The sequence below is a fragment of the Prenolepis imparis genome, unplaced genomic scaffold (genome assembly GCF_030444845.1).
Source record: "Prenolepis imparis isolate NDT839.2.m4 unplaced genomic scaffold, iyPreImpa1.0 SCAF_12, whole genome shotgun sequence".
NCBI classification, from domain to species: domain Eukaryota; kingdom Metazoa; phylum Arthropoda; class Insecta; order Hymenoptera; family Formicidae; genus Prenolepis; species Prenolepis imparis.
Genome location: NW_028141170.1, coordinates 6563407 through 6581265, shown reverse-complemented (window position 1 = coordinate 6581265; position 17859 = coordinate 6563407). Strand labels below are relative to the sequence as shown.

The 17859-nt window shown below is 38.1% G+C and overlaps 1 long non-coding RNA gene across 1 annotated transcript in view; it reads left to right on the top strand.

Annotated features, from left to right (window-relative positions):
- LOC145943543 (uncharacterized) overlaps window positions 1-15848 on the top strand; it is a 55802-nt gene extending 39954 nt beyond the window's left edge. Inside the window, exons 6-7 of the long non-coding RNA XR_014426535.1 lie at window positions 15493-15689; window positions 15801-15848. This is a non-coding gene — a long non-coding RNA (uncharacterized LOC145943543). The remainder of the gene's footprint in view (window positions 1-15492; window positions 15690-15800) is intronic.
- Window positions 15849-17859: the final 2011 nt, after the last annotated feature.

The window sequence follows — 17859 nt, the reverse complement described above, 5'->3', positions numbered from 1 at the left end:
AAAATTATTATTCGCCATTCTATCATAGTATATATGATCAGCGAACTTAAAATTACACCATTACAAAGATTTCATTACAACAATTATTTTTATTTAAAAACAATTTCGTTAAAGTCCTAATTGGCATTATTTTTTTCCTAGTAAATTGTTTTTACCTAAAAGCTCAATTCATCTCGATACGGCTTTGTTCGAAATAAGGGAAATTACACAGCGGGTCGAGATCTCTTTATTATGTTCGTTCGATCGAGGGTGTAACGCGATTGGCGCGATACGTGCGTACGAATCAGTTGGAAATTTACGGTGTGCGTGAGTGAAATTTCATAAATCAGAGTGGCGAGGGACAGCTCGCCTGACGCGGTGGATACGCTTCGGTCGGCCGAACACCGACTGTATCGCTATGCGTGTAATTATGATCGGATTTGATGGATAGATGAACGTATGGTCAGATCGGATGTCGTTTACGTATCTATCTGACTGCCTGGTTACGCGCGGTCGCCGTTTAATTGTAACGCGATATTCGCGCGCGATAAGATCGCACGATTATATGACGAAGAGATGGGAAATCACGAGACCATACCATCGTCGTTTGTTATTTGCGATGTAGATATCGCATGTATATCGATTGTAAAGATATTACGACGAATAATGAGCAGCGCGGTAACTTTCAGTGTTGTTTAGTTCATGTCTTGAGAGATGGGAGATTATTATGAAAATAAAAATACGATTAGCTGATTTGATGCCGATAACGAATGTACGCACTTTGTGTACGCTTGATAACAGTTTGCGTATATATTTTTGCAAATGCGTTTAAATATTAATTTAACTTTTAATTTTTGCTAAAAATTATCACTATTCTAAGTTTCAAATTCTGCTAAAATACTTAAAAAACGAGGCTTTACATTCGCTTAAAGCTTTCAATTAGGTCTATATAATTCTACAAATAATTTCCTAATTAGTTTAATCAGTCTACACATCACAAAATTAAATCGTTACAATTTTCCTAATTCTTATAATAGCTAAATTTTTTATTTTTTTTAATATAACATTTTATTTTAGTTAATTCGTTCTTTTCCTCTTTTTTTTAAGTCTGCTAATAATTAAATTTGTTTATTATAACATGAGTGTTTTGAAAAATCTATCTGTTTTTTTATAATTTCTTAAAAATAATATTTTATTTCGGCAGAGCTTAACTCCCTTCCTCAAATTAGGCAATCATTCGTAAGATTAGCAGAATCGAGGTCTTCCTGTGCTTTATTACGGTGTTGAAATGAGAAGCTATTATTATCGACTCGACCCGCAGAAAAGCGCACAACAGAAATGTGCAACCGGGAGAACCCTTATGTTCTCTCTCCGCGCTCCGATTTTTCCTCTCTGTCTCCCTTGTCTCCTTTGCTCTTGATAATTCACGATGCTGCCATTAGCTCGCCGCATGTCGCAGGAGACACGTGCTGTTTCAATTACAGCACCGTAAGGGCGGGATTTGTCGAGAGAATTGCCCAGAGAGGGTGAGTTTTAACCACCCTTTTTCAGCTAGGGTACAACGACACGCGATGACCTCGCGTTGTTGAAATAACCTAAAAAGAGGGCTGACTCAAACTTATTTGCGCTACTTGAATCCTGAAGGATCAACGGCTAAACTTATTCTTATATACTACGGCATCTAATGGATGTGTGATGTCAGCGTGTAATTAGTGTAGATTCTCAATTTCTAAATCAAAACTTCCAAAAAGTATACTCATTATCCCGTTTGAAATCTCTGAAAAATTGATCTTATTTAATGGACTTTTTATTGACAAAGCAGATGTTACGATGATTTAAATATCAATTCTAAAAAATTATAATATAGTCGTTAATTAAAGATAATACAAGGCTATACATCTATTAATGTATCAATAGATTAATAAGCTACTTTTTTTATTAATTAATAGATAGTATTAATCTGTTAATTATCTGAGATCTCTCTTTCGATTCTGAGAAAAAAAATTCGATAACGTTGGGATTCGTCGTCTGGTGATGATTAATCGAAAGAAGCCGCATCCGTATGCGGTCGGGGTGGTGCATTGCATACGCGCACGCGAGAGACATCAAATTTACCTCTGGAGCCGGCACAGCGGCGCTTGTTTGCAATCACGTACAAGCGTCGGGGCACCCATTGACGATGGTCGTCATTGTCAACGCGCGGCGCGATGACATCCCCCTTTGTTTGCGCTATCCGTCGCATGAACGACAAATCACCGTGAATACTAACGCGATCGCGCTTCGCTTTGGTTGGTTTCGCGCCGGGATGCACGCGGTGTTCGAAAAATATCGTGAATATTCTCTCTGAATGCTGGATATTAGATGCAGAGTATAAGAATGTGTTGGTTTAACAATGACTGACTATGTATTATTAAACGTACGAGTATAAGTAAATATATATCAAATATAATTAAATAAATATCAAACTTGCTAAATATCACAATTTACAAAAACTTATTTAATTATGAGTGGATTGAGCTATAATAGGATTTTAATTTATAAAGATTATTTACTAAATTATTTAATTTTTGAGACACGAAAGGATGATTGATAAGCATAATTAAATTCTTTGGCGATTAGATAACAGAATCAACTCGATTTTAAGAAGATTTTATTAAATTATAATTATTTCAATTTTTAAGGTATTTAATCATCAAGGATTTTAAAATAGAAGAAAGTATTATTTATTTGAATTTTTAATAAAGAAAAATCTGCATCTCTCATACGTACGCAATGCGTGTTTGATGGTGCAAACCATGTTACCATATTTCGTCGAATACAAATGCATGCGCGCACATATTTGCTGCAGAACGTGTAATAAATTCTGGGATGTAAAGAGCCAAGTTACTTTCGACCTTCCTTGCTTGCGAACATATGTTCGACATATTCGAGAATAATGTAAATGCATTAAAAACTGTGTGGACTTCTATGCATTATATGCGCCGCAAATGTAATAAAATAGACAAGACCCACCATATGCAATATGGCAATGCTCAAACTGAAATAGTATACATTCACATAACATGTTGTATACAAGATATACACATATGTATTAAAAGTTTCTAAAAATGTTTTAGCATGAAATATTTATATGAAAAAAGTAAGAATAATTTAAAAAAGATATTAATATTTTTTTAAATATGTTTTTCTATTTTAATGAAATTTTGGCTAATTATACCGGTTTAATTACTCTTAATATATAAAGTAGATTCTCAAAAATTAATAAATATTATAAGTCCCACAGGTGCATAAATAATTGATTGCTTTGTTTATCGCACCTAAAATCTGTCCATTTGTTTGTTATTTGTCTAATTTACGTACCGCCCAACTCATCGGCCCGTGTGAACGAGCGAAACGAGTTCTTAGTTCCCGAATTTCCAACGAGTTTGAAACACGTGTCGCCGAACACTCGGCACATGACAATTATGGATGGTCTCTCAAGAATCTAGGCTTTCCACGCGGTTAGATCTTCGCGTTGTTGTCGTTTTACCGACGATTGCTCTTGCCACGTTCAAAACAGACGACGTCCTTGCGGAAAAGATGGTCAGCCATTTTTCCGATCTGCAGGAAATCGTCAATCGATCCGTTCAGTCTGTTGCCAAATGTAGCTTCCTCAAATATAGGATTGGTCACCAGATGTGTGAAATATTTTTGTGACAAAGAGATATTTTGCCAGCACATTTGGCTATTTCTAATTTATAACTGAGGAATTATAGAAAATATATGGAATATTTCGCGCAATTAAGATATAGATAATAAAGACAATAAAGAATGCGTATAAATAAGGAATTATATCGAAAAATCAAAAGGTAGACTGCAATTCTTGATCATTTTGTATAATATATAAATAATATTCTTGGTATTTTCAATTTAGAATATTTAAAATATTATATCTATCTACTATTATATCTAATATTATATCTAAAATAATTTAAACGAGGAGCTTATTTATATCTCTATAGGTTTTGAATTAAAATCGTGTTTAGATAAAACTAGACTACCTTGTGCATGCGATACCATTGTGTGATTTGATTAAGCTACTTGAATTTTAACTTTAAATAAGATTGAGGAATGCATGTTGCTTTAATCAGAAAGTAGTTAAAGAAACAAACAAGAGTTCGAACGCCAATTACACATAATTAATCGATGCTCTGAGCTTTGATGCAGCGCACAAGGGTTAATCAAGTGCCGGCAAATTAAAGCAGTAAGTTTCGACCAATCCAGTCGTTCCGGTCGATGGCTTCTTTCATTCGGAGGCAGGTGGTGCAATTTAATTCGGAGTTCGTTGCTTGCTCGCGAAAGTGACGCGAATAAGTGATCGGGACGCATGTGTATGTGTGTGTGTATAATATACACGTGTGCGTGTCATCGAGGCATTCGAATTATCCGTCGAAGATAGAGCGGCTCGTCCCATCTGCCCCTCCACCAAACGTGTCGGAGATGTCAGGTGTGTCGTTTCCGATCGAAGAGCGACGAATAATCGATGAGATTGACGATCGCAATGAATATATAATAAATTAACGCGCTATTCGAATTTCGCCCGGCGAAACTTTCTCGAGCAATCAGCTGTCTCAAATTCGCGCGTTATCCCCTTTAAGATATCTTTCAATTATATTAAGTTGTTATTCATATTTAACCTTAATCTCATAATTTTGGTTACATATTAATTTAATAATCAATCCATTTAATAGTCATGTTTTCTAATTCACAAGAAAAAATATTACGATAATATAAATAAAATATTAAATTTTGGAGCAATTAAAATTTTTTTTTTCCAATTTTATTCTCTTTTTGATGTGGGGATTTAACTAGGATTACAAAGAAAATGTATTAAAGAAATTTTCCTACTTTGAAACAAATAAATAAATTCAAAGCGTATCGATGCGCGAGAGAACGCTTGCGTCTCCGTCGCAGGTTTCCGTAGATCGTCGCGACATCGACGGTGGCCGGGATCCACGAGAGGATGAGACACGCTACACGAATCGTATTTTCCCGTCTAATTAGCGCCGCCTGCCGCTGCCGTTCGTTGCGGTCGCAGGTGCTCGAGCTTTTATTTGTTCGCCAGAAAGTAGCAACAGCTGAAACCGCGAGTCGCTGCATGTATGTGACCGCGCGCGCGTATACGTATGCGTGTACACATATTCGATGTACACCCTGTCTTTCTCTTCCCAATCGTGGTTCTAATGCCGCTGGTAAATTGTCGACGCAATTGCTAGAAACCGCGCTCGCCAGACCGCATTTAGCCGCGTAGAGAGCAGTCCTTCTTCCTGCATCCTCTTTTAGGATTTTCGAAAACGCAGTCGGATATGCCGATCGTTTTCCGTTCTATTCTCTTATTCATTCCTTTGAATAGAAGCGGACGAAATTTTAAAGAGAGTGAGATATGTAAGAGATAAGTGAACGATGGAATGTTGAACTTCCTTATTCTATATCTCATATTTTGCATCAACAAAATGTGCGTTAGAAAGTTCCTCTTTTGTCTTCTATGAGAAACTCACGATTTTGTGTCTTACATAGAAGAAAAGAAAAAGCGATATTCAAATTAAAATTTATCCACACGCTATTTCCCATGGAATCTCATTTCTCCATATGCCCCTCGGACATGTTCCGATTATTCGCCGACATCTCATTCGGCTCCCGCGGCAAGAATGCATTCCAGTAGCGGGAGCGTTTCCTATCGGAATCCGAAGACGCGCAACACGCATCTCGCGCACGGGAGATCGGTGCGAGATCGGTTTGGCCCGCGGCGCGGGCTGGCATTAAAAGTTTATAGTAGTAATTTGTATACCTTCTCGGGGCTGACTCTTTTCGTCGGACGAGGGATCGCCGAAGTCTCTCACGCTGGCTGCAGTTACGTGATAATGGACCAGCAGGATCTCCCTGCTGTGCTCCTTCCCGTAGACGCGATTTGATGCAGCGAACTTCTCGAACGTGCGTTGTTCCGGTAGACACGTATCCTGACGAACCGCCTTATCGGAAAGATATCGCAAATATTCTCAAAAATCGCGAATAAATTCAATATTTAAGAAATTTGGATATTTTCTAGTGTAAACTTTTAATAATAATATATTAACAGAAATTTATTTGTGCAGATTGTTAAAAATATTTATTAGCTATCTGAATAGTTTTTATATAGAAAAATTAAAATCATTCACACAAATGATTAATTTTAATAAAAAATATTATTTTCCAAACTTAAATAAAATATCCGTCATTGGGAATTCAAGGAGTCGTCCGGTAGAATGAGACCGTCGAGGAAAAATCGTCTTCGAATTTATCGGAGCGCATACCCCTGAAATTTTATGCAAATCCGACGATACATTCCGCGGCTTTAATACCCGTAATCGTTGCGCATTTAATCAATATAAAAAGGAAAGAATGAGGGAGAGGGAAGGGGGAAGGAACGGTGGCTCAGCTCCTGTCGAAAATTCGGGGCCAGCCCCAGCAGTCGTCAAGTCATACGAATGCACACACAGTGGCAGAGTGGCATTTGCACCTAACACACTCACGTCAAGGAGAACCGGATCGCCCGGCTTGAGGAGTGGTCCTTTTCGTGCAGTGTCAAGGTGCTGCCCGCGAGACTATCTCGAGATTAAAGTCCAGGATCACGGACGGATCCTGGTAGTTAGGTCGATTAATCCTTCAGACTATTTTTTTCTTGGCTATTTCAGAAGCATGCATCATTAATCGATTATGCTTTGTGGCATATTTATAGTTAAACAATGAGAATATACGAAGAAAATTATGAATTTTAATAATTTGATGATAAATTAACTAACTATAATTTTTTATTTAATTTAGATACATTACATTTCATGAAGAAATTTTATATAACTTAATTTTTAGTATAACATATGATAGTCATATGTATAGATGACTCTGGATAAAAAGTAAAAATTATTTTAGAAGATTATACTACTTTTAGCTCGCGTTCTTCAACAATCGGGAAGAGTTAAATAAATCAGAGATATTATTACACGGACGTTGTCAATAGGAATTCGATTCTAAGAGTTTGATTTCCGAAAATTTTAATAGACCCGGGGTTTTACTCGTGGGAAAAATACACACGCTCGCCCACGTATGTTGTAAAAGTATGTTCTCTAACTAGCATTATGTCGCGATGTGTTTGCCTACGTAAAGGTACACAGAGATAGACTAGGATGACCCTTAAGTGAGTATCCCTAACATCCTTAATGTCTGACAAGAGAAGTAGAAAAAATTCCGCTATTTTTATAAATCATTATAAGAACAATCAAATTCTGTAATAAATTCTAACTCTAAAGTCACTCATTATATTATTACACGTACATATATTAATTAATTAATTATTCATTATATCATACATTATGCGTATTGAATGAGATTATATAGTAATTTATAATATATCAGTAGTTGTTCGCATATATATGCAAAATATCGATTTTTCCGATAGATAATTAACGATAAAGAACGAGTTATTTCTTATTTCTCGCCTGTGATATAATCCGCAGTTTACGACTTTATTTATGCATATACTCATAATGAGTCCCGCGCGCGCGAGAAGTGACTTAAAGTATTTTATCGATACGTATATTCGTGGAGTATATAGGTTGCTTGTGTACATAAAGATCCGATCTTTTCAATAAGTAATTGACAGTAAAGGACGAACGACTTATGCTCTCCTTTTTATCGGCTATACATAGATATAGCGTAACGGTGTAACCTTCCTTTCGCCACCTACGCTCTTCTGCCTTAAACCAGTTAACAAGGACACAGGAGATTAACACACAGATATAAAGCAAATCAAACAACTTCAAAATTTTTTGTCTCTTTCCTTAAATATTATATATATATATGTACGTGTTATATATATTTTTTTATGTGTGTGTGTTATCCTTCTCATAAAGAAATAATCTGCATTCGCTAAAAAGTTTACGGTATTTCGGTATCGAATTTGGGGCGACGCGACGATAAGATGGCATCTCTCGGACGCCTGTCTTTCTCTTGGCGGATTCCATAGCGATCCATGGAGCACCAAGATTCCACGACGTCCCGTCCTTCCCAGGCGGAGGCGATGAGAAAAAAACAAGCAAAAGGTATTGAGGTTGTCCGATGAGGAACCTGGCGCCTACATGGTGCCTGGCACACCTGTGCCTGCCCGTCTCTCCCTCTCGCTCCTATTATTTCCCTTTTCCTCATCTCCGCCCCAGGCACGGCGGTCTACCATGTCTTCTCTATTCTCTGTCTCTGCGCCACGTTATATCGAGTTTTCTCTATACGGTGTTAAAGAATTACGTATATGAACTTCGGTACCGTCAAGTAAGAAAAAAAATTATAAATTTCAAGAGAGAGATTCTCTGGAGGAGAGAAAGCTCCCGACTTGATTGATAAAAAATTGAAAACGAATGAACTGTCCTTTATAAATAGGAAACAAATTTTTATTCTTCATGTAATGTCAAGTAGACTTTACTTGAACAAAATTTTAAAGAAACATTAGCCAAAATAACTAATGTAAAAAATATAGCGTCGGATTTAATGTTTGTGATCAAATTTTCGATTTTGATTAGTCGAAAGAATTTAGACGATAATGTTTGCGCGCGTAGTTTTTCAGCACCTTGTATATAAGATCGCCTCTACCTCTATACCTTTTCAGTAGACTTTGAAGCGGAGATCTTCAACTTATATCTTTTCGATCTACTTCAACGGTGGGCTGGTGCTTACGTGCGGCGCAAAAGCCATTTCTTCGTCTGTAGTAGGCTTTAATCATCTAATGAGCTTCATGTTTTCTTTTCAGGTTTGAAACATTATGTGTTCGTTCCTCTAAAATCGTCGCATCCCGTATTAACGGTTTCGTCCCAGGTATTTGCCACCTGGTCGCGAGAGAGTGCCAATTTGGCACTCCTACGTGACGGGGTTCGGGTTGTGCCGGTTTTACGATCGCTCCTCTCCTCTTCCTTTCCATGTCGCCTTCAGATTCGAATCCGCCGACGAAATCGAGATTATCGTCATCTGTCGTGAAAAAATCGATATTTTGTTCGATATTTTTTATTTTGCAATGTCAGAATGTAAAAATCTTAGGATAGCGAATTTGCGTTTCTAGCCAAGAATGTATACGTGTAATATTTTTAAAATATTTTTAAAAAATTATATTTAAAAGAAAAGACATTTGTTTGTCTCTAAAAATTCTATTTCATTTATTACATCTTTTTTATTCTGTCAATATTCCCTTTCTCTGAAATAAATAGATAATATAGAAAGTTATATACTTGAAGATGTCGAAATATACAACTCATATTAGGGAAGATACGCGGTTCTGCCGGCTATAAATCTGGAATAGAAGGGACCAAAAAAGAGAAAGGTTTTCAAGGAGGTAGGTGGTATCGTTGAAAAAGGTCGAGCAACCGTTGGCGCATCAACAGGTGGGTATCGGGTGGCGGAATGAGAGTCGAATCGAAGCAAGGTGAGACGAGGTGAGATGCTCGCACACGTACTCACACAACGACGTTCGAAATGGCTTTTCTCCGTGCGCACGCGGTCGGAGCGATCGTATTTCATCTCTCGTACGTACATACGCGGCACCGCTTATTTCTCACGTTCTTAAAGCTCGGCCTTACAGCTTCCTGACTTACGGACCTTGAAACGGCGCATCGCGAGTAGCGGTGCTCGATACCTTTATTCCTTTAACACAACTACACACACCAAAATATTAGAATTTTATTTTAGAATCTTTTTTAGAACTTTTTTCTCTCTTATTTTTGATTCTTTGGAAAAAATGTGTTTGGGTTAATTTCTCACACAATAGAGGGAAAAAATTTATATTTTTTCTTGAATAAATTTATTTAACTTAGCTTAGAGAGAATTTACATCAAATACCAATTTTTTAGTGCAAAATGATTGATTAATAAAAATATATGAATCTTTCAATTTATATTTTATATTAATAAAAGAAGTAGCTCTGTGTATATGTGCACTTATCGTGCAAACTATTGATATCATCAAACGTAAGAAGAAAATTTATTTAATTTGAGCAGGTTCTTTTAATCGTATAACTGCACATTCATTCTTGACAAGTCGCGATTGATAAATGTTTCACGGACAGTTCTTCGCGAGAGATCTTGATTACGAGAAGTATATCATGCCGTGCGTCCCGTTCGGCAGAACGATTATCTGAAGAAGGGAAAGAGGGACCGTAAGCACTTCAAGGAGGAATCTACTACGCATTGGCTACCTCGATACGCGTTTCCGCGAAGTCGTAAATCAGTGACGTCGCGATTACGCACTCGCAGCCGCGTAATTTATCTTTTAAGGAGGCTGCTATCGGGCAAAGCAAGAGAGAGAGAGAGAAAGAAAGAGAGGATGAAAGAGCGGAAAACGTCTCTCTGGTGATGGTGGGACCTCTTTCGACCCGGTTCGTTCGACGCGAGTGTTACAGGTGCGTCGGAGCCTGGGACCGGACCACTCGTTAAACACGCCACGATGCACCTGCCGTGGCATCATTCATTGCCTTTATTTCCCTTTGCCCCCTTCCTCTCACTGCTCTTCTTCTCTCATCCCTCTTCGACCGAGAGTCTCGATCTCGTTTTCTCTCTTTCTGCCATCATCCCTCGTGCCCTCGTCTCGCTTTTCGCTCGTGGAGAACCTTCGGCGATGCGTTCCAAAGGTGCCGTCACCCCTCTCGTCCACATCCACTCCCTCTTGCTTTCTTTTATTATCCGCTATAGAAATTCAACGATATAGACTTTCTCTCACCCTTGCGCAGGATTAACCCTCTACGCACCTTCCATGTTACTTTTTGTTGCGCTATATGTACATATGTATATGTATGTATATATAGAAAAAGAATTTCTCCGGAACTGGAAAAAATTTTATAATTATACATATATACGATGTATATCAGAATCGATAACATATTTTAATAACGATATGATTTAAATCATATTGTTATTAAAATATTTTCGGTTTTTCCTTGAAGAAAAGCATGACCAAAAGTGATTGCGTGTTCAACTTTCCATTTTTTACGACGTCTTATAAATCATACTTAATTAAAATTCTGTTAAAGTACATTTGACCCTGAATCCGGAAAAGACATAGATTCATTGCGCCTTCCTACATGTTTGGAAACTTGGTATTCAAGTTTCTTGACATTTTGCTTATTGTTTGCGCTATACCTGAGTCTCGCAAATCCACTTTTCGCATTCTTATGCACGCGTCCTTTTTTTATGAATATAATAGGTGCAACAAAGAGCTGAGCATGCGGTAGATAAGAATTTCTAAATCACTAAGGACGTTCAATAGCGGTAGGGAAGATGAGAGGATTTGTTATTTTATCTTTCACGGAAAAAATCTCTATTTTACGCTAGACGGAAGAAAATTGCAGTCGGTTTTTTCCGATACTATCTTTTCTCGGAAAGAGTGACCTGTTAGATTTTGGCCAATTATTCTTGAGACAAGTTTAAAAACCTTGTGACATCTTACAAAGCACTATCTTTATATGGCTTATATTATCTCTCTTCTTATATTATTTATCTCTTTTCTGCACTTACTAAACATATATTTCTAAATTTTTTCAAGATAAAATTTTGGAGATCTTTTTTCCTTAGAGAGATCTTTCGGTTTAAAGAGGGAATTACGATACTCGCAGTATAAATGCTTTGCTTTTCTCAAGGAAAGAAGCGTGTTTCTATTTCAAAAGCTTTTAACGACGTGTAACGTCGTCCGATTAGTTGTGCTTCGAACGGCCTGCTGTGACTTAAACAGGTGCGATTGACGATGAATTTTAGACAGGTATCAGTTACAAAATGTTTCTGTAGCAACGTGTCTAATCGTCTGTGAAAGTCAGTCGCGTCGATGTTATTGTACATCGAAAAAAATATTACTGTTAAGGATAAAGAGTCTAAAAAATTTCTAATCGGCTGGGTAGACAGATATTTGTTGCGCAAGAAATTCTTCACTTACCTGATTTATGTGAAATTTATATAAAGAAAATGGTCGTAAAGAGACAGGTGCTCTTTAAATTCCTTTAGAAACTTATACGATCTTATTGACGATTAGAGAGAAATGGATATTCTCGAGATACTAATGAGATTTCCGAACGATGTTGAAAGACGAAATAATTAATGCATTTAATGATTTTCTAGGATTAATCTGGCATGAATAATAATTATATATAGGCAGTTGGTAAATTTTTGGAATTAATATTTTACTACCATCCTGTTTTTCACGCTAAAAAAGTTATCTTTTCTTTATTCATATTTTCTGTATTGTAAATTTGTGGTAAAATATCTCGAGAATAGTTATTTTCAAAAATACTTTCTGTTTTCAGTATTATATGTAATAATTAAAAAAAAACAGATTCGAAAAAATACAGATTAAATCTTTAATAAACAAAACCTGTGTTTCTTCTAAAGTTATACCTGAGTAAAGTCAAAATTACGTCGCTATCTCACGGCTCATTTTTCAAGATAGACAAGACAAAGCCAAGTCTTGAATAGGGGCTGAATAAGGGCTCTTCAGGTATCACGGATAAAAGCCCGCACGAGAGCGTCCTCCGGTCGGGATCTCGGCCGTTCATTTTCTCTCATTCTCTTTCAGAGAAGACGAGAAAGAGAAACGGGTATAATAGGGATGCTGCGAGCTAGTAGACACAGGTGTTAAAGGAACTCCAGAGGGAAAAATGAGTCCGCAGCTCGTTTCGATGACCCAGGTGGCACGACCATTGTATATACCGATGTCACCGATATTCCAAATATACTTTTCTGCCTCATTGTCATAAGTTGTAAGCTATATAGTCTTCACCGATCCCACACCGAGTGAGAGAGCAAGACTCGGCTCTTTTTTTACCTGCCGTCCCTCTCAGCCGCTTAATTAGCGATGCTATGCACGCTTTGTATATTACTCCTGCCCGTCTCTCTCTCTCCTGGATACACAAAGAAACGCATGCACACAAAGGGATTAAATGGACGCGTTCTCGCCTGCTTTTCTCCTATTTTTGTCGCTCATCTCGTCGTGAAAATGATATAGACGGATCTCCTCGAACGATTTTACTTCTTTACGTGAGATTCGACCGAGCGAAATCTCGGAAAAAATGCTTGTACAAGAAGGAATATAAAATGAGGAGCAACCCGACACTCTCCCCCGCGCGATGGCACGCGTCTCGCGTTCCGCATAAAGAGAGTGAGCCGCACCAGCTGCGAAGATCATTCTCCTACGCAAAGTGCCGACCGCCGCGGCGCAGCCTCTCTCCTCTCTCGTTTCGCAAATCATAACACACATATATCTCGCTGAGTGCGCGCCGCAGGGAGATGAGCTTATCTTTCGCGACTGTTTATGCGCGCCGAGAAATACCTGGGAACGTAATAGGCGCTTGTTCGCGATCATCTGCTTTTTTTTTATGTCGCGCGTTTATTATCCCTAATGGAATACGCATCGCGCAAGTCATTAGAGAGAGGGTCGTTATCGTCATTATTGTCATACCATTATCGGCTTCGAATCAATGCGTAGGATTGATGACTGGCTCCCTTTGTTCGTCCTTCAGTCCAATTGTAACGCTCTTTTTCGCCATCCTCTGGATTATCTTGTTACACGTACCGCGAAAACATCACTCGTATAGATCTTCTGAAAGATAATTGCGATCCTTCCGCAGAGACGGAAAGGTCCACCCGCGTGTAACGAGGAAACTTCGCGCAAACAAGATAATCTCGGTGCTCCCGCTGAATCGTTCCTGGAAGCGAGCTCGGACGAGGACGAGAGGAATCAGTGAGAGGTAGTAAGAGTAAGCCGCCAGGTAACGCACGTAGGAAGCAAAAAAATTGAGACTTTGCGAAGGCGTTTATCGCCGTCATGTGAACACGTTCGCCGATCAATGCTACCAGATGCCTCGAGCTACTTGAATCGTTGATGCCTTTCAGGCTAATATTTCATATCGCACTTTGGAAAGAAGGTTATTCGATAATGTTGTAGAAAAGAATGGAACTGCAAGGTTTAATTGGGCCTAAAATCATAATTAGCACAAAGAAATTTATCTTATGATTTTATTATTAAATTTATCTTATGACGCCGACTGTATCGAATACATGTTGAATTTTTCATTTAAAGGATAAATTAAATAGAATCTCAATCTGACATTCTAGAATTTAGAATCTTATTTTCAGTATGATTTTTTTCCCTTATTACTTATTACTCTGAATTTTGCTGTTCGATTAAAGTATGGACTATGATTTCTTTTTAATCCTCCGAAGATTCGCAGCTTCTTCGCTTCTCCGGCTCCGTTGCCGATATCGATAATCGAGTTATCTCCCATGGCTCATTGCCCTAATGGTCCTGTTTTCTCGTTAGCGTGTGGACGGTGGTTACCTCCTCGCGACGATGGCAAGATCCCGATCTTTGCGTTCGAAACAGGCCCGCAGCCAGCGGCCCGATCGATTCCGGGAAGGATATCTCGTAAATGTTAATTTACGGTCCGATGTCCTGGCGCGAGGCAACGGTGTTCGCGTTTATGTGGTTGCGTATATATGTATATGTATACGTGGGTCTTCTCGATGTCCCTTCGTCGTTTCAACGCGCGAACGTCGTTGCATCGCGAGTGTGATTCACGTGCCATTTGAGAAACGAGACCTTCATGGGACATCGCGTGTTCATTCACGAGTTCCTTCGTCGATATTCAAGTTTTCGCTGACTCAGATTCCGAGAGCGTTCGCCGCAAACGTGCGACAGATGCGTCGCTCCTGCGAGATATACGTGATCTCATAATTTCTTTATCCAAGCCGGCGAGTTTTACGAGGTCATATCCGCCGATATATGAATCGACGCGAATAATCGACGCGGATTTCCCTTGAAAGGAAAACTGATGTTCGTGAAATATTGAAATAAAAAGACGAATGTTTTTATCTGCGTGACGTTTCATTTCTTTCGCTTCGAACTTTGTTCACGTTGATTATTTGTGTAACTTGACTCTAATTGATAAAATTTAAAAGCTAGCCGAAAATGATTCAAATTTGCATTACTAGAACAACACAAGCGCGCGCTACGCGCGTGCCATTCTTTAGTTTTATGTTAAAAAAATTTAATTTTTTTAAAAATAATATAAAGCTTGTTTAAACTTGATTAATATTTTTTCACAGAAATTAGCTAATTAAAGCATTAATTTGCTAATAAAATTTTAAAATAATAATATGTTAAAAAATTACAATAGTAATATGTTATAAATAATATGTTATCATATCTTATTCTCGATTAATATTTTTTGACAGAAATCAGCTGATAACTGTCAAAAATATTAATCGAGTTTAAAGTATTATAACATATTTTATTTAAAACATATTATTATTTTAATAATTAATTAGCAATACGTTAACGTTTTAATCAGCTGATTTCTGTCAGAAAATATTAATAAAGCAAAAATTTGCTAATTAAATATTTTATTTATATTGTGTATGTTATAATGCGAAATAATAAGATTATAATTTCTAATATATGTATGTATTTTATTTGTTACAGATAGCATCACGGTACATAGTGCGATTCACGCGTCGTGTCGGGAGTGCCGTGTAAAGTGTCGCGCATCGGGAGTGCCGTGTAAAGTGTCGGGCGATCGTAATTATTCGTGTTTTCGCGAGTGTCGCGAGTGCTACGAAGGACCAAGAGAGGAGGAGGAGGCCCAGGGAGGCATCGGGCGATATCGGGGCAACTATGAGGTATGCAATATAAAAACATTTTTTCTAAACTGCATTGTTTATGATATTCAACACACACATATTTTTATTATATATTATATATTATACATAATTTGAATATTTTGTTTTCAGATCAACGTGTGCTGTGTACTACAACTCCGCTATTGCATCGTATCGGTGAGTGAGAAATTATTTATTTTAACAATGATTAGTAATGTTATGTTGAATATTGGAACCGTGAAAAAATAGACTAAAAAGAATATAAACGTTTATAAAAAATTCTTAAACTTGTTGAGAAAGAGAACAAATTGATGAAATCGATACATGTTAACCACAGCCAAATTGGATGTTTTACGGAAAACTGATTGGTTATTACTAGGTGCAAACGAGCACGTCAGCTGCAATTTTGTAAATCGTAAAATTTCACAAGTCTCGTGTATCGGTATCAAAATAATAATTCATGCGCTTCGCGCGTCGCCAGGATCCGAGCTGTTATTTTCAACGCGCCACGGCCAGATGTGAATGTTAAACGCGGTGACTAATGCAATTTCATGTTTTCTGGCAATCGGTATCGTTTAAATCGTTACGTTACGTTATACTGGGTGTCCCAGAATTGTGGTCGCTCTTTTTATTTATAGATATTTCCTTGAAAACAATCTTTTAAATACTTCTACAAATAATTAATAATTAATTAAATACATCCGGTATCTTTTTTTTTATTTTACAAATATCCCCTCGACAAAAGGCTATTAGGATTTTGTGAAGCTCAGCGTGTATTCTTAGGTCAAGAGAATTTTAATATCGTGGCCACTTTGCCGGTGTCGGCATCAAGGGCTGGTCGCGCATAAACTTGCTATTATTGTTGCGGCTATGGAAACGCGATACTCGGTTCCAATGTCTCTTCGCGCGAAAGACGGACTGCGGCGAGAAGCTGCTAGAGCGATAGGAGAGAGGAAAGAGGGAAAGAGAGAAATCGAGAGAGAGAAAAAGAGAAGTTGTTGCTGAGAGGGCGATGTTGCGAGAACGGGTCGGGGCCTGCGACCGGCCAGCGTAAAAGATTACGAGGCACATCTGGCGCCACACGTACATACACGTGCACACGTACATACACGTGCACACGTACGTGCCATGTGGTTTATATGTCGAGAGATCTCGCGGAGATCTCGCCCACACGTTTACAACCCGGTAGCCGAGAGAAGGCGAGCCCAAAGATGCCGAGTAGATTCGCTCTTCCTACGAGAAGAAACGGTACTCGCGAGAGTGCTTTATAGTTTGCCGTATATAAGCGTAAATAATCGCATGCATACTGGTTGAAACCAATCTAAACATGATTTTGATCCGTGCGTAAGCAATGAAAAAATAAAGAAGCAGTAGGAATTGTTATTATTAAATCAAATTAATCGATATATTATATTTTGGAAGAGATATAAATTTGAAAAAAAAAATAGATATATAAATACATAAATTAATTATAAAATGTATTTAATTATATAGACAATTAATGATAATTCATGGACCATCTACTATGCATCAAAGATTTTATTTGCATATTACGATTTTCTACATCGTTCAATGATTTTTATTTGAAAATATAAAAACATATATCAGATACTACGTGACCATCAATTATAGTAAATAATGTGTCACCGCGTTGCATTTTTAGTGCGTGGTTTCATGAGGAATTTTTTGTTCTTTTTTTTGCTTTCTTATCTAACAATAGGATCTATATTCCTATTTGTTGTTGAGATTGTCGCGTCACTTGCGGGACATTTGTCAGAAACTCAAAGCAGAAACTCTCGCGGCGGCAGTGTCGAGCGCTTCGAAACGCTCTAATTATATATCCACACAAACGCTAGAGAGAAACCCGGACCATTTCTATTCCACCCGCGGAACACCTGCACGCATTCGTCTGGTCGCGTGGTCATGCGCGAAGACGAAGACGACAAAGACGAAGACGACGACGACGTCGTGACGCGCCGCGATTCACAAAACAAGGACGCGGCACGAGACGACGCCGCGGCGCCGACATTCAGCTGGCATCCCTGTCATCCGTTGACACGTACCGGAGTCGCATCGCCGCGAATTCCGTGCTATCTCGATTGCGTCGGCTGCATTTCGACGTCGTTTTCTACTGTTGGCGTGATGAAAACGAATGCAATTTCGTATCGAGTTACACCTTTTTTTTTAGAGA